Below are 26,167 nucleotides of genomic sequence, written 5' to 3'. Positions count from 1 at the left end.
GAAACCCTAGCAAACCTTTGGGAAAGGATTTTGCTCCCTCCTCTCCTGGCACAGGGATTATTTAATGAGATGTTTTTAAACTGGCTTTGAGGAGAGGATTTGTGCCCCTGGCTGGGTCAAGCTGTCATAGGAACTGTGGCTGTTCAAGAGCTGCCCTCACACTGTGGCAGTGAGAGAGAAAATGACCCCAAATTATCAATTACTGGGTACAGATTTGGATTTACCCTCAGGACAGGGAGGGAGCCCTGATGCTGGGAGAGTTCTCCCAAAGCATGTGGGGATCTGCCCAGGCTCCCCAGGGAATGCCAGAGCTCCAGGAAAGTCTGGACAACAGTGCCAGGGACACAGAATCAGAGAATCAGTGTTGCTATCTGATTAGGAATGGTGAATAGTATACAGCTCCTTCAAGGCAGCAAGAAGAAGTGATTTATTGAAAGGGTACCACACTTATATAGGATAGATCGTGCAATACAGAATAGAAAAGGCTCATTGGTCTAAGAAAGCAACACCTCTTTGAAAACATGCTTTGTGCAAAATGTCACATAGCACACTCACTGCTCTGTGAACAACAGGTGTTAATCTGTGTTATTCATTTTTCCTTTACTTGTTTATCCCTGAGAAAAGTTCCCAGCCTGGGAAAGATCCGAGCTGGAGCTGGGAAAGCAAATAGCCTGGGAAAAATCTGAGTTGGATTTTTCCTTGAGCCTTCAGCAGTATCCACATCATGGAATTAAGGTGGGAAAAGCCTCTAAGATCAAGTCCAACCCAGCACTGCGAAGGCTCCACCTGACCCATGTCCCCAGGTGCTGCATCCACACAGTTTTGGAACATTTCCAGAGGTGGGGGCTCCACCATGGCCCGGGAATGTCGGTTCCAATGCTGGACCACCCTTTTGGTGAAGAAATTTCTCCTAAAAATAAAGTGTGATTGTGATGATCCTTGGGGTTTCTTGGGTTGATTCTTGGAGTTGTCCTTTGCCAAGCCAGGGCACTGATTCAAAGAGCTTTGAGGGTCCTTTCTAACCCAGGATATTCCACGATTCCACAGAAATTGAGTTCCCAACAGCAGCCAAGCTGCTCATTGAGCCCAAGAAAAGATTGTCTGAAATCCCCTCTTTGTCTAAATAATTTTTACCACTCTGCCTGCTAAAACACCAAGTTCCTTCTTGCCTTAAAGGACATTTGGAAGCGAAACAGAGGAAGAACAGGATGAAAATTTTCCCAGATATGAACGGAAGGTCAGCAGATGAAATACGAAATGTCACATTTGTTGCTCAACTGAGCAGGATTGCAACTGGAAAAATGCAGCCCTTCAGTCCTGCCTCTGAAAATAAACCCAAGTCAAACAGAAGTCCTTGAGTCAGACACGAGGATTGGAATTAAATTTCCTCCTAACTCCTGGGTAATGGAGTTCTGCCAGAGCCAGGAGTCAATTAAGGGGATAAATACTCCCATAACTCACCAACACTTTGCATTTCAGGAGTATTTTGCTGAAGTAAGCACTTAATGTGATTATTGTGTTTCAGCTGATTTAAGATGACAACTTTTGCATTTCCTAAATATTAATTAGCCTGGGATTTCTATTTATTTAAACTCGGAGGCAGCGAGTGGGTAGTTGTGTGATTTACCTCTGGCTCCTGGCACTTCTCTCAGCTGGGACGTTGGGAATGCAATTGTGACCAATTAACCTTCGTGCCTGTCAGCAGAAAGGATGAACAATGGAGCTTGGTGGGTTTGTTTGGGGGAATAATCATCCCACTAACCAGGGCAGGCATCTGCTCCACTGCCTGCTCAGGGCAAAAAAAGATGAGGTTTTAATGGATTTTTGGGTGCTGCTCCCTTGGGATTACGCTGTTTCCTTGGGAGTGGCTTTCAGGGACATGGCACTGCAGGGGTTGTGTGGAGTTGCTGGGGTGTCTGCCCACCTGAGGGTTTGGAGTAATATCATAGGAATGGGAATGAAAAAAAAAATGGATTTTTTAAACTGAAAGAGAGATTGGATGGGATATTAGGAAGGAATTCCTCTCTGGGATGGTGATGAGGGAATGGAATTCCCAGGGAAGCTGTGGCTGCCCCTGGATCCCTGGGAATGCCCAAGGCCAGGTCAGAGCAACCAGGGATAGTGGAAGGTGTCCCTGCCCATGGCACTGGATAATCTTTGAGTTCCCTTCCAACCCAAACCATCCCATGATTCCATGAAAAGCAGAGTCCTCACTGCAGAGATGGAACATTTTCTACATCAGACCCTTCAGAACATCCTGGACCCCCTGGAGACCACTGAAATCCTCAGCCTGTGGTATCCAAGAGCTCCCAGGCCAGCTGTGAATTCATGTCATTCAACTCCTGTGTGGCAGGGAGGGAAGGTGGGTGTGGAAAACCACAAATAGGCTGAGATTAAAAGAGCTTCTTTGGAATCAAACCCCAATTTGTGTACTCTGCAGCAAAAATGGAGATTTTTTTATCGAGCAGCACCAAGTGGAGCATGGCAAATCTCCCCCCAGGAATTCTGCTCTGCTTCTCCACCCCAATAACAACCCTGGTTTCACTCTCCTGACTCTGCTCACCATGTAATGAAGTGATGGTTGAAGGATTCCAGCTGCAATGGACCAACAGCCTCCAAATTCCCTTGAAACATCTTTCCCTTAAATACCTCCCCTCTTCCAGCCACTGAGATGCTGAAATTCCTGCATTTCCCCAGAAGGAGCCGTTTGTCATCCTCACAAAGGGATGTCACCCATCTTGTTGATGTTTATTGAAACTTTGGATCATCTCTGGCTCAGAGTTGTATTTTTAGCTCTGTACTTTTTGAAATGTGAAAGTGTTGTTGGCCCCCAGTCAGGGAACAGCAGGGTTAATGTAGAGCCTGGAGGAGCTCTCCCATCTGTTCCAGCTTCCATCCAACCATGGAGTTTTATGAGAGCTCTCTAGGAGGGCTTGGAGTTCTCTGTTTTGTAGTATTCCCTAAAAAAATTAGCTTGGAAAGCTGCCTGTGCCAAACAGAAGGGGGTAAAGTCTTCAAGGAGACAAAGGAACTTGGAAACATCAGATTTCTTTCAGGAATTCTGTTTATTTTGATTGACGTTGAAATTAGAGACAGAACAGATGGAGCAAGGGTGCAGCAGGATGAGCTGAGCTGAGGCTTTGACACTCTAATGAGGAATTAGGAGGCAGAAGCTGCTGGTTGGGTTCTTCTTTGAGGTTTATTAATGTTTTATTGCTCTGATACTTCTGCCAACAGCAACACATCCCTGACCAAGCTGATCCCAACCCATCCCTAACAAAGCTGGCCACAACTCACCCCTAACCAGACTGAACCCAGCTCATCCCTCACCAGGCTGATCCCAACCTATCCCTGACCAGGCTGATCCCAACCCATCCATAACCAGGCTGATCCCAACACATCCCTGATCAGGCCAGCCCAGCCATACAGACAAGACAGATCATCAAGACTTGGTAAATTGTGTTTATGCCAGCTCCTGAAATTCCCGGGCATATACCCTGAGTATTTCATGGATTTGTGTAGAAGTTGGATATTTGGTGACTTTGGAAGATGGGATGGGGGTTAAAGCTGGGAATTGAGGGGATGCCACAAACTCTTGGCTGATCTTTTCCTCAATCTGCAACCAGAGTTGTGTCCATCACCAGGACTTCCCTCTCTTCAGGGTTGTGTTTGTGAAGGGGGCCTTGATTAGGCAGCTTTGTCACCAACACAAATATTTGCACTAATTAGTTATGGGTTAATGGTTGGGCTTGATGGTGTTAAGGGGTTTTTCCAACCTGATTCCCCCATTCTGGTATGGGCTTGGATTTTGCACGTGGATATGGCTGCAGGGAGATGAAGTGTGAAATGCTCCATGCATCCATGGATGCATTAATTTAATCTATTCAATATATTCAATACATTCTGTGGACAAAGAGTTCCCAGTTCAGTTTTTGATCTCAATCTTTCTCCACCTCCACTGGCATTAAAGTCACAGAATTAAAGGAAACAGAATAATTGAAATCCTTCCCTGCTAATACACATGGGCAGCCATTTGGAAATGGAGATGTTATTACAAAAACGTAATTAAATTATTTTCTCCACTTGCCCCCCAGCTATGAAACAACCGTGACGTGTGGTGACTTTTCTCCAAGCAGCCACCGTGAAATCTGCACAAATTTTCCATCAAAAATGGGCAGCTGTGCCCATCAAACCAACGAGTGCTGGGGTAGTTAAACCTGGGCAGCCTCATTAATTGCATTTTTTATGTGGAGTGGGAGGGATTTGTTCTCCTGAGCCTGCACCTCAAACTTCCCATGTAGAAAAAGAGCTACAAAAATATTATTTTCTCATTGAAGAAAGAATTCCGTTTCTCAATGGAGATAGAATTCCTTTTCCCAATTAAATTGTTGGTTGTTAAGGTACTGACCTTTTCCTTTGAGCAAACCAAAGCTGGTTTTGAGAAATTCCCATTAATTTCCCTGTTAACTTGCTGGAGGCTGACTAACAAGAACCAGAGAGGTATAAAAATGGGCTGGAAAGGGGTAAGATCATGGGTGTAAATGAGGGAGGCAATCATGGAATGGTTTGGGTTGGAAGAGACCTTAAATCCCATCCATTCACCCCCAGCCATGGGCAGAGACACCTCCCACTGTCCCAGATTGCTCCAAGCCCTGCCCAGCCTGACCTTGGACACTTCCAGAGATCCAGGAGCAGCCTCAGCTTCTCTGGGAATTCCATCCCAGCCCCTCTCACCCTTCCAGTGAAGAATTCCTTCCCAGTATCCCATCCAGCCCTGCCCTCTGGCACTGGGAAGCCATTCCCTGTGTCCTATCCCAGCCTGGACTCCACAACCCAAAATCCCCTCTTAGAGTTCAAAGTTTCACATTCACAACATGAAAACATCAAAGCTGTTTTACTTAAGAATATGTGGAACTGGAATGCTCTGCAGTTAATGGACATCCTGGTGGGAGGAAACAGGAGGAATGAGGCAGATCCAGAAGGAGATAAACTGCACCTGAGCAGGTCGGGCAGCTCAGTACGTGTGTGTCCTGTAAAAACAGGATTTGTTTTATTTTGTGCACCTGCAATGTGTCATTTCTCATTGTTCCCTTCTCTTCCTGCACTGTCTCTCACCCCTCAGCTGGTTTTGTTGGGAGCTCCCCGTTCCTGAGAGCCATCCTCTGGGAACAGAGGAGACAGGGTGGTGTTCTCTGCTTTCCAATCTTTCCCTGGCATCGTGTGTTCCCTGCTGGATGACAGATGTCACCTGGCACCTGGTGACAGTGCTCCGTGTCCTGGCACACCCTGAATTGCTGAGGTGTCCTCTTTAACCCCCTTTCCCCCAGCCCTCCACTCCTCACCAAGCAGTTTTCCACCTGGATGAGGGAAAAAGCTCTCAAAATCTCTCATCAGAGGCAGAACCACCCCAGCATAATTGGATGGACTGGAAAAGGATCATTTTGTGTTTCTTTTCTCCCTAATTTACTGACAACTGTGGCAGCCAGGGCTGGGAGTTGAATCACCTCCCTGAGACTCCACATTTAAATGATATTTTTATTATTTCCCATTAATCTGTCCAAGACAGGGGAGGAGGCTTTCAAAGTTTCACAGACAGAGCACAACACCCAGGGGCCCATGATTTTCAGCAGGAAACGAGCATTTAACTGCTCCTTTGTGCCTTTGAAAGCCTTCTCTGCTCAGTTTCTCCCTGTGGAGGAACCAGCCCTGGTGTGGTTTAGTCCTTGTTACCTTAATTTGAGGAGAAAAATCCTTCCAAAGGTAACTTGATGTGGTTCATCCCCATCCACGGAGGGGGGATGGTTCTGATCATCGAGACTGTTTAATGTGTCTGACAAAAGCATCACAAGACCCAAGAGTGGGAACCTGAAAGCAGCCAAGTTCAGGCCAGACATGGAATTTATATTTTAAACAGTGTGAGTTGTTAACCCTGGAAATAACTTGACAGATTCTCTCTCTCTGAGTTAAATTGATGGTGGCTGATGCTGGCTGCACAGGGGGACGGGACCAGGCCCAGCCTCGTCACGTTAATTATCCCAAACTGATGCTGCATGTTTGGAGCTGCAGGGCTTCTGGGACAGGAGCTGGATCTTCCCTGTGCTGTTCTTTTGGATGAATCTGATTTTTCAGGGCTAATTAGGCTGTGCCTCAGACAGCACTTCATTGCTCTGTGCAGCCGGTGAAAGTTGAGGTCAAGTGGATCGAAAAGAAACTGGATCATGACGTGTTTCCTGCTGCCGCTGTTATAAACACCAGAAAAAGCAGGATTATTACCAGATCTTGGGGTTTTTTGCAATTTTATGTGCCTCTTGAAGATCTCTGTTCTTTTCTGATGTCCTAAAAAGCAAAGTGAACTTTGTTGAAACCCCTCCCATGCTATAGAAGCAGAGTAAATCCAGCTGTGCTTGTTGTTCCCTGCATTGAGCACAATGTCAGCCTCATTTCCTCCCTCTGCCTCAACCCAGCTCCAGGGACATCTTTTGGAAAAATCACTTTGTGCTGCTCTGTGTGACACTCCAAACTTGCAGCCACTGTGGCTGAATCATTATTTCAAGGACAAGGGGGGCTGAACTTGCCATTGGCTTAAGACCCTGCTGGCATTTCCCTGCCAACCCTGGTCTTCAATAGGAACTTATCTCTGTGAGACTCCAGATTTTAATGGAATTCATGTCAATGCTGTAATAGGGTCAAGCTCAACCTGTCCCAGCACTGGCAGCAAGGTTTAGTTTGTTTTTTTTTTATTTTCACAGCCACCAAAGCCTCAAATAGATCTTCTCTGATGTGACCTCCATGGGGAAGGTGATGGGGCCTTGGAAAGGGAAACTAAAGCAAGGTTCCTATAAGAAACTCCTTCTGCAGTTCCTTGCTAGTCCCAGCCCCAGATGCAAGGTGGGAATTTGGTGAGGGGTTAAACACAGAAATGTTGGTGCTGGCTTTGCTCCTGGCAGCAGATCAGAGTTTTCCAGGTGGATTCACCCAGGGGTGAGAGCTGCCTCTGACCTGTCACTGCCCACCCAGGGACACCAGATGTCCCAGTCTGAGGTTTCTTCTTTGCCCAGAGATCACCCCAGAGGGACATGACGTGGTTCAAACCCTGGTTCTCCCCAAAGCAGCCGAAGAGAGATTGCTGGAGATGGTTTTCTCTTTTCCCAAGGATTGTTTATTGTTTCTTATCTCAGGAGCTTTTTGCTTGGCCAGCAGGGTCTGCTCAGCCTGGCATCCATGGTGGAATCTGCCTGGTGAAGGCAGGGCTTATCTTATATAGTTTGTACTACATATTACATGTTTAGAAAATTTTACCAATACAGTACAATTTTATTAAATGGTCCAGCCCTGACCCCATCCAATCTAAAAGTGCCAACGTGTCACCCAATATGTATGACAGGGAGAAGGAGGAGGAAAAGGTGTCCTTCCCCCAAACTCTCCATCTTGGCCATGTGTCCCTTATCATAAACATTCCAAAAGGTCTATTTATCTACGTTCTAAAGGTCTAATTTATACTTTAATAATTTTGGTAGCTTGTTTCCCTTCCCTTTGTGCTGACAACTTCCCCCAGGGGTTGGAATTCAGCGCCTGAGACACCAGGGTCTCACTCAGAGGTCTTTGAGACCCTTGCCAGGGGGGTTTTGAGACCCCCAAGGAGGTCAGGGGTATGCCCTGGACTCTCACAGATTCACCCAGGGGTGAGAGCTGCCTCTGACCTTAATGAGTCATGGAATCATTAGGGTTGGAAAAGACTTTTGCAATCCTTGGAAGTGTTCAAGGTTGGACACATTTGGAGCAACCTGGCCTAGTGGAAGGTTCACCCCATGGCAGAGGGTAAACTAGGTGATCTTTATAGTCCCTTCCAACCCAACCCATTCCATGATTCCATTCTATGAAATTATGTCTGACCCTCTGTCCAGTTTAGTTCAACTATTATTTGTTCTAGCTGTGTATATTGTTCTTTTTTTGGTGTTGCATATAAAACTGTCAGTGCCTGTTTGTACACTTTGCATGCTTGGCCTCAGGCCAGAAAGAGGCTTCTGGTCCCTCCTGAGTTGATATCTTTAAATTTGCAAGGAGGAACAAACCCCCCAAGGTCTGGGAGTGCAGGCGCTTGCCCGGGGCTGTTTTCTGTCACAAATGGATTTGTACATCACATCCTGGTGCTCAGCTCCCCACAGACACCACGGCAGCAAAAGGGGAAGAAACCATTTCCAAATCCTCAAATATTCCCTCCTGCAGCACCTGTCTGTGTTTTGAAAGACAAAAGGTGCACGAGAGGTCGCGGAGCCGCTGCAGTTCAATTGAAGATGTTTTGTCAGTTGATCGAGGTGAAGTTTCAACTCTCTGCCATCAAAAAGCATCAGTTAGACAGGATGGAACAGCCAGAAGCTGGATGTGGGCAGTTGTAATGCTTTGGGAATGTTTGCAGGATCAGGGGCACTGTTTAGCTGTTTGTTGGGTTGGGTTGGGAAGATTGGTTGGGTTGGAAAGAATTGATGGGTTTGGAAAGAATGGATGGGTTGGAAAAGTGATTGGATGGGAAAAGTGATTGGCTTGAAAAGGGTGGATGGGTTGGAAAGGGTGGATGGGTTGGAAAGGGTGGATGGGTTGGAAAAGTGATTGGATTGGAAAAGTGATTGGGTTGGAAAGGTGATTGGGTTGGAAAGGGTGGATGGGTTGGTGATGACAGTTGGGTTGAGAAGAATGGCTGAGTTGGAAAGGGTGGTTGGGTTGGAGATGTTTGAGCTGAAAAGGATTGTTGGATTGCAAAGGGTGGTTACACTGGAAAAGGTGGTTGAGTGGGAAGGGCTGGATGGGTTGAATAGGGTGGATGGGTTGGAAAGGGCAGATGGGTGGAAAAGAGTGGATGGGTGAGAAAGGGTGGATGGTTTGAAGAGGGTGGATGGGTTGGAAAAGATGTTGGCATTGAAAAAGATGTTTGGATTCAAAAGTATGAGGGATGAGTTTCCTAAAGAGTGATGAGCCCCATGATCCTGAGCCAGGAAATATTCAAACTGAGTTTATCTTCAGGTAGCTGAGCAGATTGAATTGGAAATTCAAGACTGTGCAAGGGGAGTGAAGATCTCATAGGGCCAGCTCTGCTGCACATCAGTGCACTGTCAGGATGGGATGTCTTTGTGGTGATGTGGGAGGGTCTCTCCTCCTGTCTGAACTTTGCCTCCCACCTGCATCATCCAAACCCCTCCAAACTCCTCCAGGCTCCGTTTGCTGAGCCCAAAGCTGGGATTTGACAAAGCCCAAGTGACACTGGGTGGGACACCAAGGCAGAGCCAAGACACGTCCTCAGCTGTGTTTACCTGGCAGGACAGTCTCAGTGGGCTTTGATTAATAACAACTCTTGGTACCACTGATATCTCTCATCCAAGGATATGCAAATATTCACTGATTGAGAAATTCCCTGCACTCACCGCCACGGCGGCTCCTTGTTTGTTTTTGTGTCGTGCAAGAACTTCTGAAGGTCACATTTCAACAACTCAAGGCTTGAGGGAATGTTCTGCACATCAGAGAGCAGAACCTGAGTGGCTGGAAGAGAAAAAAACAGCCTGGAAATGCCAGAATGGAGAGGGAAGGGAAGGGAAGGGAAGGGAAGGGAAGGGAAGGGAAGGGAAGGGAAGGGAAGGGAAGGGAAGGGAAGGGAAGGGAAGGGAAGGGAAGGGAAGGGAAGGGAAGGGAAGGGAAGGGAAGGGAAGGGAAGGGAAGGGAAGGGAAGGGAAGGGAAGGGAAGGGAAGGGAAGGGAAGGGAAGGGAAGGGAAGGGAAGGGAAGGGAAGGGAAGGGAAGGGAAGGGAAGGGAAGGGAAGGGAAGGGAAGGGAAGGGAAGGGAAGGGAAGGGAAGGGAAGGGAAGGGAAGGGAAGGGAAGGGAAGGGAAGGGAAGGGAAGGGAAGGGAAGGGAAGGGAAGGGAAGGGAAGGGAAGGGAAGGGAAGGGAAGGGAAGGGAAGGGAAGGGAAGGGAAGGGAAAGGAGCCCCTGGAGTTGTTAATCCAGGAAGTGTCAAGGAACAGGAATGAGGATAAGATGTTCTATAACAATGGAGATGAAGGAATAGACATTCTCACAAAAAGTGAGAATTTCATGGAAAGTCAGTGTAATGGCACACTGGCTACAGAACTGAGATGTTCCCTTCTGGGATTCCCATATTTTTAAGCCAAGCCCAACCTTTTAGGACCAGTCTCCCAGCTGGTGTGAGCTGTTGTACACAAAGCAATGTCAATTTATGCTCGCTGCAGATCTCTTGATCAGGATCTACAGTGGTAATTATTCATCCTCACCACTCATACTCGGGGATTAATTAACTATTCGTGGTTCCTATAAAGAATATTGTCAACCATTTCATGGCTCATTGAGTTCAGCAGGATTTCCAGCTTCTCTCTCACGATTTCCACAGGGTGGTTATTGTGATTTGTGACCTGGAGTGAGCTGTGAGCAGACCAGGAGCATTTCAGTGTTAGTTCTACCCTGTGACAAACGGGCTTTAATTGCATTTACAGGGGTTTTGCTTGGTGAGATGAGGCAGATGAAGAGATGAGAGTTTTTTAAAAAATATAGAAATGGTGCTTTTGTCCTGTTGGGTGTTCCACGGGTGCTTTTCAACTTTATCAATGAGGGTGAGTATTTAAAATTAATTCCTGCACGTCCCAGACAACTGGTCTTGCATCTCTCTTCACAAAGATGCTTGAGTCAAGGTCTTCAGCCTGGTTTGAACACTCTGGAAGTGTTTAAAAAATGTGTGGGTGTGGCACTTGGGAACCTGGGTTAGGATTTGGCTTGGTTGGGAGTACAGCTGGATGCCATGAACTTAAGAGCTTTTCCAATGATTTTATGATAATGCAATTTTTTATCCAAAAAAAAGTCAGGTTCTGCCTAATTCAGCGTGTTGGCTGTTGAATATTTCTGAAAATGTTTATTATTCCAGTGAGAAGTGTGGACTGTCTGGAATATGGAATGCCAGCTGTGGCTGCAATGGCCTGGGGTGTTCCAGGAATGATTAATTGTTCAAGTAAGTATTTGTAACTGACTACTGTGCATTTATTGCCAGGGAAAAAATGCATTTTTGAGAGAGTAAAAATGGCCTTTATTAAGGTAACAGGTTCTGTGCTGTGGAATCCTCTTGGAATCTGCTTGGTTTGAGAGTGGCCAAGAGGGGTGAGGGGCATTTTTTGATCTGCTGATGTCCTTATTCCTCATGTTTTCACAAGATGCTCGGAGCTGAGGAAGACCAAGATGAGAGAGAGAAAGAGCAAGTGACCCTGAGATTCAGCCAGTTTACAGAAGATTTTAGGATTTTGCCACCCATACAGAGCTGTGGCTTTAAACCAAAAGAGAGAAGGTTTAGACTAAATACTGGGAAAAATTTCCTCCCTGTGAGGATGGGGAGGGGTTGGGATGGAATTCCCAGAGGAGCTGTGGCTGTTCCATCCCTGGAAATGTCCAAGGCCAGGCTGGAGCACCTGGGACAGTGGGAGGTGTCCCTGCCCATGGCAGTGGAGTTGGTCTTTAAGGTCATTTCCAACCCAAACCATACTGGAGTTCTATTAAAAACTTTAAGGAGAGAATGGATGGAATTGAGAGCTTGGACGTCACAGACTGGATGGAAAAGCTGGAATTGTGTGTGTGAGGGTGAGAGGGACTGTCAGAAGGAATTTCTCCTAATTCCCTAAACCATGGGTGCAATATTTTCCCATCTGTTGTGGATGGAGGAACTGCACCCAAGTTTGGCTCTGCAGGCTCTCAGGGAGGTGTGGAGCATTAAATTATTCATTGTCCTCAGCACAGAGTGGTCACAGCATTCCAATCAGCCTTGCCAAGGGACCAGGAGGAAAAAAACAATTTCCCAAAGTATTTTTTTTGGCAAAGGATCTGCTAAATCTTGAACAACCTTCTCCTGCTAAATGGTGAAGCCAATTTGTAAATTCCTGGGTGGAGCACCATGCAGGAGGTGATTTCCTTGTGCCATCATCACCTGCTGCCAATGAGGGAACAAAGGAATCTCAGTGGGGAAAAAAAACCCTCATGGAAATATTTTCATTGATGTTCTGGCTTTGCTGAGTGAGGAGTGGAGTGTGTGTGGGGGTGGGAAGTTTATCTGGCTGAAAAGACAGGGAGAGGTGTTCCCCTGACATTTCACACTCTGATTTTGAGGCCAGGCTTGTGCAATGATGGAATTGTAGAGCCAAGACTCTGGATTGGGATTTACTTCAGCATTATGGTCTCTCTCATCCCCACAAATAAATTAAATGTGTTTCCTTATTCCCCTCAACACTTAAAATAATAAAAGAAACCCAGAAGCTTAAAAACCAGAGATGTAACTGATAGAGGGCTCATGTTTATCTTCCATCTCCCCAAAATCCTCAAGGGAACTCGTGTCTGATCCAACCTGTCCTGCAGGTCTGGCATCCAGGCTGCAGATTTATTGAGAGCCTTCAGCTGGTGCTGATCCCTGCAAGGAGCTCCTGGAGAGCCTCCCCCTCTCCCTGTGTTCAATCTCTGCCAGGAAGAAGCAGGTTTTGGTTTTAGTTTTATTTATTTTTCCTGCTTTGTTCTTTTTTTTTTTTTTTTTTTTTTTCTCATCACTTGCTGCAGAGGGTTTGGTGGAGTCTGCCCTGACAAAAACCCTGCACTGACATCGATTTCCTTGATGCTTGAGGATGCAGAAAATAGGAAAGACCAATTTTCCTACAATATTGAAAAGCCTCTTCAACCCAAAGGCACAGAGCCCAGTGCTGAGGATCTTTCTGAGTTAGTCTGGGAGGGAAAACCTCATCCAGCCAGGCAGAACTGAGCCTCAATGGCTTTTCTTGTCTCAATTTCACCCACTGCTGTTTGCTTTCATAGGATCACAGAATCCTGGGATGGTTTGGGTTGGAAGGACCTTAAAATCCTCTCATTCCATGGGCAAGGACACCTCCCATGGGCAGGGTGCTCCAGCCTGGCCTTGGGCACTTCCAGGGATCCAGGGGCAGCCACAGCTCCTCTGGGAATTCCATCCCAGCCCCTCACACCCTCCCAGGCAGGAATTTCTTCCCAAAATCTCATCCATCCCTGCCCTCTGGCAGTGGGAAGCAATTTCCTCTTGCCCACTTTGATTTCCCCCTTGCCCACTTTGGTTTCTCCCTTGCCCACTTTAATTTCCCCCTTGTTCTCATTCCCACTCCCAAACTGGCTCCCCACTAAAATAAAGAATAATTTGGGTTGGCTGACAGCTCAAGATATATTAAACTCTTCAGTTTGGGGTTCATGGCTGTGTCTCAGTGCAAATTTGCTTTAATCTCCCCCCAAATATTCCCCATCATAAAATCACCTCCCTCCCAGGCAGTGAGTGTGCTGCCCCCCTGCCCCAGGAATACAGAATTCAGGATTTTTTAAAGCACAGAGGGGTTGGAGTTTTTTTTTTTTCTGGTTGAATTCCATGGACACAGCAGAGCTGCTCAGAGAAAATCCAATCCATCTCCTGTGAAATGAGCTCAGTCATCCTTCAGTTTATTGAGTGAGAGGGAATACAAAACAAATCCACAAATGTCAAAAGCAGTCTACAAGGGATCATTCCATTCCTTTCTCCATTTGTTTTCCTGATTAAAACGACTTTTAACTGATTGCCCTCTTAATTTATACAGCAAAATATAATTCACTTGACTGTCCTCCAGAACCTCCCTGCCAAAGTTTGTGCTTGGTCAAATTTCCTGGAAAGAGGGGAAGGGATGATGCTGAGTCATGTGTGGAGCAAAAATCTCTGCTGGATCTGCAGGAACACGACCAGGAAAATTCTTCTTGCTCCATTAAATTCACCAGTGAGTTCCTACTGGTTTTAATGGGCTGGTAAAGTTCCCCAGTGGAGATCCACTGATTTCTCCAAAATGGGAAAAGTTTGTTTTTTCTCAATGATTTTCTGCTCAAGAGTTTTTTCTGGAAGTGTTGGACTGAGGATTTCTGTGGGAGCACAGAATTGTAGGAACATGGAATGGTTTGGGTGGGAAGGGACCTCAGGGACACCTTCCAAGCCCTGCCCAACCTGGAATATTCCAGGGATGGGGCAGCCACAGGGAAAATCAGGTTTCACCTCCTCTCTGTGGATCCAACAGAATCTGTTCTGTCTCCTGACTGAACCAACATTTTTGTGCAGGATATGGAAGGATTTCCAGCCTTTCCCAAGGATTAAAAATGGATTCTTTCAGGGGGTTAGAAACTGGTTTTCCACTCTCAAGGAAACCCCTGAAATGCTTTTTCAGCATCATCCAGGGAGACTGGGGCAGGACCAGGATTCCAATCCAGATTATCCAATGTGTCTTTATCCACATCCAGGTGCTAATTCCCACAAAATTTCCAGGTGAGGGGGCAGCTGAGGTCACCCTGAGGTCTGGGTGGCTCTGGGTGTTCTTTTCACCATGGGAATGAGGGATGGAGCACAGATGGGGAGGGAGATGGAGAAGGATGATAATGCTGAAGCAGGAAAGATAATTCCAGGAAAAGCTTTTTTTCTCTGCTGAGGCCATTGTTGTTTTATCCAATCCAATATCCAGGAATGAAAAGAAGGCCTTAAAAAGTTGAAATTGAGGAGTAATGAATGAAGAACCAGATATTACATTTAAAGAGATGGGTTTAGCAAGAGGATTTAAGGAAGGCACCATTAGGAATTTCCCTGCATTAATTTTAGAGCCCTCTCTGAACTGGGGGGAAATTTGGGGATCTGCAGAAATCCAGGTAAGTGGAAAGTCCAAGCTCTGAGCTGGGATTTGGAGCAGCCTCAGGAATTCTGTCCTTGCTGTGCCAAGGCCACCAGCCCAGGTGACAGCTGTGCCCCTTTGTCCCCTCTGCCCTGTCACCCCCCTGTCACCTCAGAGCTGGCAACACTCTGCAGGATGCCACAGGCTCCATGGCAATCCCATGCAATCCCAAAGCCAACTGCAGAGGGTAAATGAAGGCTTAATTAAAAGCTGACATAGGAAGGGAAATTAAATTAATGTCCTAATTAATGTTCCGGGTTTAGTCCAATTGGGAAAGTTTCTTATTCTCCTTTCCCTGTTGCAGCTCCACTCTCACCTCAGGGCACTGATGGATTTAGGCTCATTTGGCCCCAGTCCTGGAAAATATCCTCATTAAAAACCCTGTCCAAGCCCACATTTAATTCTCTTCTGTCGTGCTTAATTGCAGGCCTGCATAGGGCTGGATTTAGGGATGGGATTAAAAAAGGTGCAGCTGTTGGGAAAATTCTGCATAACAATCCCAAATCTGAACTGAAAAACCAACACTTACTGACCATATTAGAATAAAGTCCATTAAATTGAGTTAATCGGAGTCCCAGTGTTGCTTTTATTTCAGTAATTTTTATGGAATTGGGGTTTTTGTAGCACAATTTCCTTAGGATCAAGAAGAATCAAAAGGCTCCCAGAGCAGTGAGGTTTCCATGAGAAATGAGAGAAAGAGAAGCATTGAAGGATTGAGCAGATTCTCATTTCCAAAGTTCATTTCCTGGCCTTGGACATTTCCAGGGATGTGGCAACCACAGATTTTTTTTTTATTTTTTTTTTTATCACACCATTTTACCTCTGTCTTTGAGGAGCCACCTGAGTCAAAGTGAGGTTTGCATCAGAGAGAAGGAATGTTGCATTCCCTGAGCCACCACACCCACTCCTTTAATCCCTCTGGATTCACATCAGATGTGTCCTGACAAGGTGAGGCTGGGCTGAAAAAATCATGAGCTCATGAGAGGGAAATAAAAAAAAATGTGCTTATCAAGTCAAACCCAACTTTAGGGTTCTTCCTTGTGTATTTTCCCTTTTGGGTGGGGCCCTCTTGGTTTTATTGTGAGCTCTGGGAGGTTTTTCTCCATGGGAAGACAAACAGGCATCAAAAGCTGGGATGTTCATTAATCTCACAGTTCCTGCTTTAAAAAAAATAAAATTAAAGATGTTTTCATAATTATCAAGAAAAATGCTGAGAAATCACCTGGGCAGGTCTGAGTGTGGGGAGAGGCTGGGACGGAATTTCAGGGAGCTGGAGAGGGACTGGGGACAAGGGATGGAGGGACAGGACACAGGGAATGGCTTCAAACTGGGAAAGGGGAGATTGAAATGGGATTTGGGATGGAATGAGGGTGTGAGGGGCTGGGATGGGATTCCCAGAGGAGCTGTGGCTGCCCCTGGATCCCTGGAAGTGCCCAAGACAGGGTTTGGAGCACCTGGGACAGTGGGAGGTGTGGCACTGGATGGATTTAAGGTCCTTCCAGCACAAACCATTCCAGGATTCTGTGATTCCTTCCCTCAGTCCAGCTCAAATCCCAGCCAGAACACCCAGAGGGAATAAAAACGGGGTCGTTGTGTTGTGATGGGGGTAACAGAAAACTTCCCTCTGCAGAAACCCTCGCTGTCCTCTCCAACCTTCACATACAGAGATTCTCCACTGGAATTTCCCGTCGGTTGTGCACTTGGAGCGAGTGCAGAGATCTGTGCACCCGGGGACTCACGGATGGTTGGGATGGGAGGGACAATTCCAGGGATCCAGGGGCAGCCACAGCTTCTCTGGGCACCCCCTGCCAGGGCCTGACACTCTCACAGGGAGGAATTCCTTCCCAATTTCCCATCCAACCCAGTCTCTGGCAGTGGGAAGCCATTCCCTTTATCCCAGCAAATCCATCTGTTGCCTCAGGATTTCAGCTTTTCTATTTTCCATCTATTTGTAACCCTGCAATTCTTCAGTGTGTGACCCCAAACTCCACACCCAGTGGGAGCTGCTGCTCTCCCAGTTTGGGCAGACACAACAATTCCTCTCCAGGCTGCAATCAAGGACACCTCACTGCCCCAGGGCCCAGAGATGGAAACAAAAGTGAGTTGGGGCAGCAAATTCGGGGTAAATGACTTCATTACCTGAAGCTGTAATTGGGAGATTAACCCCAAATATGCAAATGGACCAAAGTGTGAAAACTCATGGCCCATTATCCATTTTTGGGGGTGCAGCCCCTAAATGTACCTGAAGGCCTTTCAATAAATAGAACTGCTTTAATTTCCTTTATTTTGTCCGATTTTAGGTATCCTGAAAGGCATCACATCCCCCAAAAAATGATCCCATGGAAAACGTGTGTTCAGCATTAGGGCAGGGGGAAAATCCTCCCCGTTGTGCATCCAGCTCACATCCCTGGGTGCCTGTGCTGGAGCAGCATTTCTCATCCCCATCCTCCGGCTCCAAATGTTAAATGTTGTTTTTATCAGCAGCTCCTCTGCCGGAGGATGAGTCAGTGCCCTTTGGAGCAGAGCTGGGAATCAATAGAACACCGGGAATTAGATACTGCACTCAGATATGGATATCTCCAAAGGCATGGGAATGGTGCTGCTGACTAATGGATTGTGGAAATGTGCAGCCAGGGGAGCCCAGGCAGGCACGATCCTGCTGGAAGTCGCTGTGAGACAAAATCCTTTGGATGAGATCCATGTGGAGGATGAGAGGTGGGAAATTGAGCTCCCACGTTCTGATGGATCAAAAATTCCTCCCCCTGCAAGAGATTTAGAGATGGAAACTTTGGGAAACCAGCAGAAGAAAGAGATTTAGAGATGGAAAGTTCAGGAAATCGGGAGCAGATTGTTGCCTGGAAAGGCTGAGCTGGAACGGAGACTGGACAGAGCAAAAGGGATAAAATCGGAATTTATTGAAAGGATTTACCTTGGGCAGTGCCAGAGCCTGGCTGAGGCTGCACCCAGATCAAATCCCAGATGGATCCTGGTCATGGGTTTTAAACTTTTGTAAGTTTTGGTTCATTTACATCTTGGGGTCAATTATCCAACCACTGCTCCAGGCTATGAAGTCTCAGCCCCTTTTCTCTCACCGTTTTTTCTTCTTTTCAATTGTCCTTGATCCTCCAGCTAGAAAGGAATTGTTTTGTCCAGCTCCCCTGTGAAGAGAACTTACTAACACCTAACTAACACCTTACTAACACCTAATATGAAGTTTCAGAGTTACACACTGAGCAGCAGAGATTCTGGAAAATACAAAAGCCAAAAATCAAGGCACGGAGATGCTGCAGCTGAAACCCGATTCGGGAGGGAATTATCTCCTTTGCCTCGGCTCTGGGACTCATCCAGAGCTCCCAGTATGGGAGAGACACCAGATCCCCATCCCTGGAATTGTCCCAGGAGAGGCTGGAAGGGGTTTGGAGCACTCTGGAGATGTCCCTGCCCAGGGCAGGGGGTGGCTGGATGAGCTTCAAGCCCATTCCAACCCAAACCATTCCACAATTTTCTGATTCCTTCATCCCCGCATCAGCCACCCAGGAACGATCTCCGGGCTGTCAGAAATGTTCTTCCCCCTCTCCAAATGTTCCACGAGCATCCTCCAAATGTTCCTTGCCGTTTATCCAAGGACCCTCGGGAATTTCTGCGAACAAGGAGTCAACAAGCTCCCGAAAAAAAAACACATTAATGGTGGGGAAAGAGCTGCCAGATGGGCTCATCTGGCACCACTCCCTTGGCACGGGGAAGTTTTATTGTTCCTCCAGACAGAGGATGCCTCGGGCAGTGCTGGAATCTGCATCCCAGCCAGCTGCGGGGGGGACTGAAAATCAGGAAAAATCATCAACAGAATAAATTTTCCCTCTCAGCACAAGAGGCTCCGGATTTCCCAGTGCCAGGTGTTGGCTCCCTGTGCCCCCTCCAGGCTCTTGCTCCAGACTGGGAAGGAAAATCAGAGTCATAAAATAAAACTGGGGATGTTTGGAGATAAAGGGACTTTTGAACGGCTCATCTGACCCCGTGGCTGTGGGATCAGGAATTCAGGAATTCCTGGATGTAGGATTGGGATTTTAGGGATTCCTGGATGTCGGATGGAGAATTCAGGAATTCCTGGCTGTAGGATCAGGATTTCATGGGTTCCTGGCTGTAGGATGTGGAATACAGGTGTTCCTGGCTGCAGGATTGGGATTTCAGGAATTCCTGGCTGTAGGATCAGGATTTCAGGGATTCCTGGCTGTAGGATTGGGATTTCAGGGATTCCTGGCTGTAGGATTGGGATTTCAGGGTTTCCTGGCTGTAGGATTGGGATTTCAGGGATTCCTGGCTTTAGGATTGGGATTTCAGGGATTCCTGCCTATAGGATTGGGATTTCAGGGATTCCTGGCTGTAGGATTAGGATTTCATGGATTCCTGGCTGTGGGATCAGGATTTCAGGAATTCCTGCCTATAGGATTGGGATTTCAGGGATTCCTGGCTGTAGGATTAGGATTTCATGGATTCCTGGCTACAGGATTAGGATTTCAGGAATTCCTGGCTGTAGGATTAGGATTTCATGGGTTCCTGGCTTTAGGATGTGGAATTCATGGATTCCTGGCTGTAGGATCAGGATTTCAGGAATTCCTGCCTATAGGATTGGGATTTCAGGGATTCCTGGCTACAGGATTAGGATTTCATGGATTCCTGGCTGTAGGATTGGGATTTCAGGGTTTCCTGGCTGTAGGATCAGGAATTCAGGTTTTCCTGCCTGTACACAGCTGGAATCCATTGGATTGTGTCAAATCCCTTGACAGAACCAAAGAAAAATAACATCTAAAATTTCATTTTCTGTCCATTACCTGTTATCTATAACCATGGCTATTATTTTTAATAGTGATTATAATTAATTGATACTTTTACTATTGATATAATCAATATTGATTATTACTGTCTAGTTTTGATATTTATAGTATGAAGTATTTGTAAGTATTGAAGTATTTGAAGTATTGTATTATAAGTATTATTGTAAGTATCTGTAAGTATTTTAACGTGTTTATTATATATAAGTAATATAAATAATATAAATATTCTCTATCTATTCTTATCATATTCCTCTAAAAATATTTGACAAAGGCAGAAGGTTTTATCTCTGTGCTAGAGAGGAGATTTTGGTGAAGGCCAGGTATATATTTCAATTTATATTTAATTAATATTAATATATTTATTTATACTTTTTTCCATATATTTATGCATGTCTATCTATCATAACAGTTATATAATATTTTTATTTTTTCATCTCTATTTATTAATATCTTTCTTTCTGTATTCTTTCAAACTCTGCCATTTTCCCAGGGGAAGTTCTTGGCATGGCAGAGATCAAGACTGGACTCTCTCCATTCCCTGGTTCATCCATCAGGACTTGGTTCCATGGCAAAAATTCTGTAAATGTGTAAAAAAAAAAACAGATTTAGGTTACACAAAACACCCTGAGCTTCACTGGGTAATGGGGAAGTTGAGCCACATGGGCACTAATCCCAAATTTTTAATCTGGGTTGGGTAGATGGGTTTAATTTAGAATTTTAGGGAGTTTTTTTTAAGGTTTGATTGATGGGAGATGGAGGGCACCAAGGTTTAACCCCTTCCCTGCCTGAGAGATCTTCAAAGCTTTCCAGTTAATTCAGAATTTCTTCCAAAAAATGAGGAAAATAAGTGGCAATTGAGATCAGGAGTGACAGGGAAGGATGGAAAAATCCCCATGGAGCTGTAACAATCCTGGTTGTCCCTTTTGTTGGAACCAACCATGCAGAGAACAGCCCAAAAAAAAAAAAAAAAAAAAAAAAAAAAATTAATTCTGCTTTCCTAATTCCAGAGTGATGGAGATGCTGAGCAAAACCACAGCCAGAAAAATCCAATAATTAATTCTGCTTTATCCTAGAGTTTCCTTGGGGGAATTCTGTGATCCATGTCCATGTGCATCCACCTGACAGCAAACTCAGCTCCAGGTCCTGCACCTCCAACTGGCTGGCATTGATTTAGATATTCTGCAGCTCAGAGAATAAAAAAAAACAAAAAACAAAAAATCCATGGATTAAAGAGTGTTTTTTTAAAAATGGCTCCGGGTTTATACTAATGGAAATGTGAATTATTCAACTCCAAAAATGAGAGGAAAGCCAGTGAATTCTTTTGGTTTTTTTGCTTAAAATAATTTAGAAACCCAGGTGTAATTTTATTTTTTAAATTCCTGCCAGTGGCAGCTTGTGCAGCTTTTTCATGGAAGCAGGATCTGGCTGAGATGTTTCCCTGGGTCTGTCTTGGAAGCAGAAATTCCTGAGGAATTTCAATTTTTACTCAGCAGCAGTTTGGGATGGGGAGGACCTGGAGCAGGATCCATCTTTTTCCCAGGAATGTGAAATTTCTGTGTTCAGGGCAACTAAATCCAGATAAATCCAAATAAATCCAGAGAAACAGCACTGGGATCCCTGGAGGCTCTGCAGGACCTGTAGGACCTGTTTGGATCTGAAGATTTATTTTTGCTGGGATAAAACCAGTTTCTGCTGGGCTCAGCTCACTGTAAACCTTGGATTCTCCCATCTCTATTTTATTTTGGAAAAAAAAAAAAAAAAACAAAAAAAAAAAACTGAGGATGCAAATCCTTCTTTTGAGTTTTTACTGGGAGTAACTCACTGACTTCCAGATCCTCACTCTGTTAGAAATTCACTTTATTTCAGTGCTTTAATCCCAAATTGTTCTTTCCCCAGCTGGAATGGAAACCCAGAATAAAACAGGAATTTCTGCAGGAACCCAAGGGAATCAGGAACCCAAATCCTGCAGCCACCCAATGGAATTTTGACTCACAAACTTCCTTTACTGCTGTGAAAATCCCAGTCTGATTTAAAAGAGGTGCTGGCAGTTCCTTGAACTTCCTGAAGATCTTTTTGGGCGGGTTTTAGGTGATGAGAGCTGAGGAGCTGTGACAATCCCTCCCCTCCAGCAGCATCCCAGAGAGGTGGGAAGAGAAAAATGCAATAAGGGAGGAGGAGAAGCAGAGGATTTGCTCTTCTGCCTCCAGAAGTTTCTCCAAAATTCCTGCTGTGAGAACTGGGAAGTGTTTCATGATGCAGGATGCCCTCCTGGGAATGCTGCACCTTGGGGACACTTTGGGGTAGCTGAGGTGGATCTGGGAGTTGTTTGTAGGGAAAGCTGTGGCTCCAGAGGGGGAAAATCCCAACACAGGGACACAAAATTTCTCCTTGTGCCAATAAATCATGGGTATCAAGAGGATGGTTGGGTTGGAAGGACCCCAAATCCCACCCAGGGATTCCTCCCACTGTCCCAGGTGCTCCAGCCAGGCCTTGGGCAATTCCAGGGATCCAGGGGCAGCCACAGCTCCTCTGGGAGCCCCCTTCCCAATATTTCTTCCCAAAATCCCATCTAAATATAGAATCATGGAATGGTTTGGGTTGAAAGGGACCTTAAATCCCATCAGTGCCACCATGGCAGGGACACCTCCCACTGTCCCAGCTGCTCCAGCCTGGCTTTGGGCACTGCCAGGGATTCCAGCTGCTCTGGGAATTCCATCCCAGCCCCTCACAGGGAGGAATTCCCTCCTAAAATCCAATGTAAGCTTCTCCTTCTTTCAGTTTAAACCCATTTGTCCCACCTGCCCTCCCATGGCACCTGAAGAATTCCACCTTTCAAAGTAACCTCACCCAACTTTGGGAGCAGCCAGTGGGAAAGGGTAAAAGTATCCACTTTTGGAAAAGAGGGGAAATTTAGACTTTTCCTGGGTTCTCTAAATGCCATGACATGCTGGAATGTGGCAGCTCCCAGCCTGGAGCACCCAAGGTGTGACACCAGGAGCTGTCAGAGCTCACAGATTCCCTTCCCATGCCATGTGTGAAAAGTTCCCGAGCCAGGGATGGGATGGGTGCAATTCAAACCCTCAGCTGCTGCTCCCAGCCCCATCCTGGATCCTGGGACAGCTCTGACCCAGCAGGATGGATGCACCACAGAGCAGGTGTGAGAAGTCACACCCTGAACAGGATGAGATGCTGCTGATGGATCTTTCCAACCCTAAAAATTTCCTTTTCCCCGCTCCTGCTTTTAGCCAGCAGCTGTCAGGGGAGATTAGAGGAGGGGAGATGATGTGGAATGAAGAAAAAGGGTTCTGAGATGGGGATAAAGCCCCACTGTGGTTCTGCTGGGTGTCAGATTTCTGCTTCACAGCCTGACTTTATTAGCAAAGAAAAGAAAAAAAAAACAACACCAGCAGTAAAATCACCTGTGTTCAGCTCCTGGGTAACACAGGCAGTTTCTTCCAGGAGAAAATTGGGATATTTCAAGTAAATTGGCTTTGAAAGCAAACTGCCACTTTTTAGCACCTCATTTCACCTGCTTGGAGCCAAACTGGTGGGGAGAAGGTGAAGGTCCCTTGCTCCTGCACCAGCAGCCCCTTCCCAGCATTCAGCCCCAGGGGAATTCCTTGGTTTTCCTTTCCCAAGCAAATTCTTCTGTCTCAAGAAGGCTTTCAGTGCAAAATCTTGGGGCAATTTGGGAAGTGGGAATTGCCAGAGAAGCTGTGGCTGCCCCAGAATCCCTGGAAGTGTCCAAGGTCAGGCTGTTCAGGACAGCCAAGGATGGTTATTGAAGAGCTCTGGGAATCAGGGGACATACCCAAATCTCACTCTCACATTCCAAATTGACATGCTTTCATACCCTTTTTGTTATATAACTGTATATTAATTATTAAACCTGTATTGTTCTACTGCATACATTGATTTTATCCAAGCATGAATTCTTGTAATTTTCATCAGGACCCCCAAACATCTTTTGTCATGATTCTTGTTACAATTACATAGTTTTTCATTATTCTTATTATGATAAAACAATAATTATATTCAATTACCAAACAATTATTGCATTTAACCATCATATTATTTATCATATGATGATTACACAGGTGCAGTTTCACATGATCTAATAGAGACAAAGTTCAACATTAATTCCCAGGGCCCAGTTCCCTTTCCCAGTCCTACCAGACCCAAACTTTCTTTCCACCCCCTGAATCTATTGCATAAATTCTCATAATTTTAGAAATATTTTAACCCTACGCTACCATCAGGACTCTGTGATTTTTACCTCAGTGGGTGCAAATCCACAGATGGAGCTGGGATCACTTCCAGGCAATTCCAGACTCAGCTCAGGGGTTTGGTCACAGATTTTTGAGCTCTGGTCACCACACAGAAGGCAGAGCCCCCTGTTAATGGGACAAGGGACATTGTCTGTGCTGCTCTAAATGGGAAGGGTGACAATCTGGGAGCTCTCAGTCTGACCTTGGCATTTGGAAATGGCCTCAGGTTGTGGCAAGGAGGCTGAAGTTGGATATTTTTTTCCTAGAAAGGGCAATGATGGTATCCCCATTCCTGGGAGGATTTAACAGTGCATGTGGCACTTGGGGACACGTCAGTGGTGGCCTTGGCAATGTTAGGCAATGGTTGGACTCAATGACCTTAGATGGCTTTTCCAACCCAAACAATTCCACGATTCCCTGATTTCTGTCGTGATTTTTCATGGTTTAACTCAAGTGAAGAAGCCAAAATAACTCCATCCCTGTCTGAATAACTGGGGAGGGCCAGGGGGTGTAGAAATGCTCCATAAGAATTCCAGGTGTCCCCTCAGAATCCCTGTCCTCTGTGCAGGGCTCACTCGTGCATCTGGAAATTACTTTGAGTTTGATTTTTTCTTTCCTTTGCAAGCACAGCCCTCTCCTTTTCCACTATTTCACCAGAATAAAATAGCACTTTCCACAATCTCTCCTTTTTTTCCTTTCAGGTTCTGTAGTTTTTCCTCCAGTGAATCCATGCATTTCAAATCCTGCTCCCCAGCTTGGAGCTGATTCCCGTGGCAGATACGAGCGGTGATGCCTGCCCTGATCTCAGCCATGGTTTATTTTTATTCTCCATATCAGGGGCTGTTTGTCACGCATTGCTGTGCTCTGGGGAGCTGTAACTCATCTCCTGTTTAATCCACTGTCTGTCACAGGCGTGGATTTAAGATGGAACACTCGGCCCTTCCTGACATCCTTCACAATCCTTTTCTCCGGGTGTTTTTATTTATTCTCCGTCCTTCGTCACCAACAAAGGGAAGTTGGGCTTCATTTCATGGTGTCATTTGAGGAAAAGCTCTCCCTGTGGAATGGGCTGCACTGGGATTCTGCCAGAATTCTGGGAAATCAAAGTGTCCAAGCGAGCACCTTGTGCTGTCCTGCTCTGCTTTGAGGGAAGTGGGAGAATTCCAGGATGGTTTGGGATGGAAGGGATTGGGCAGATCATCCTGTTCTAACCCCTGCCGGGCACACCCAGGAACAGAAATCAGGGAATCATGGAATTTGGGTTGTGAAAGCCATCTAAGGTCATTGAGTCCAACCATTGCTTAACATTGCCAAAGCCACCACTGACGTGTCCCCAAGTGCCACATGCACTGTTAAATCCCCCCAGGAATGGGGACACCATCATTGCCCTTTTTGGGAAGAAATTATCCCAATATGGAACTTCAGCCTCCCTGGCACAACCTGAGGCTGTTTCCAAATGCCAAGAAATACCCAGCTCAATCTGAGGGCTCCCAGATTGTCACCCTTCCCACTTAGAGCACCACAGACAATGTCCCTTGTCCCATTAACAGAGGTCTCTGCCTTCTGTGTGTCATCAGACCTTAAAATCTGTGACCAACCGGCTCCAATCCCAGCCCCAACCCCAGCTTTAATTCCAGCTCCAACCCCAGCACAAACCCAGCTCCAGTCTCAGGTCTAGTCCCAGCTCCAATCCCAGCACAAACCCAGCTCCAGTCTCAGGTCTAGTCCCAGCTCCAACCCCAGCACAAACCCAGCTCCAGTCTCAGGTCTAGTCCCAGCTCCAATCCCAGCACAAACCCAGCTCCAGTCTCAGGTCTAGTCCCAGCTCCAATCCCAGCTCCAATCTCAGCTCAAACCCAGCTCCAATCCCAGCTCCAATCCCAACTCAAATCCCAACTCTAACCCAACTCCAACCCAGCTCCAATCTCAGCTCTAGTCCCAGCTCCAATCCCAGCTCAAATCCAACTACAACCCAGATCCAATCCCAACTCCAATCCTGCTCCAACTCCAAACCCAACTCCAATCCCAGCTCCAATCCAGCTCCAACCCAGTTCTAATCCCAGCTCCAACCCAGCTCCAACCCCTGCTCCAGCCCAACTCCAAACCCAACTCCAATCCCAGCTCCAATCCAGCTCCAACCCAGTTCTAATCCCAGCTCCAACCCAGCTCCAATCCCTGCTCCAATCTCAATTCCATTCCAACTCCAATCCCAGCTCCAATCTGAATTCCAACTCAGTTCCAACCCAGCTCCAACCCAGCTCCAGCCCAACTCCAAACCCAACTCCAATCCCAATTCCATCCCAGCTTCAACCCAGCTCCAATCCCAGTTCCATTCCAGCTC

Source organism: Erithacus rubecula, assembly GCF_903797595.1.
Source record: "Erithacus rubecula genome assembly, chromosome: 29".
In the NCBI taxonomy this organism is placed as follows: domain Eukaryota; kingdom Metazoa; phylum Chordata; class Aves; order Passeriformes; family Muscicapidae; genus Erithacus; species Erithacus rubecula.
The sequence above is the reverse complement of the archived record's forward strand: the minus strand, read 5'-3'. Positions refer to the sequence as shown.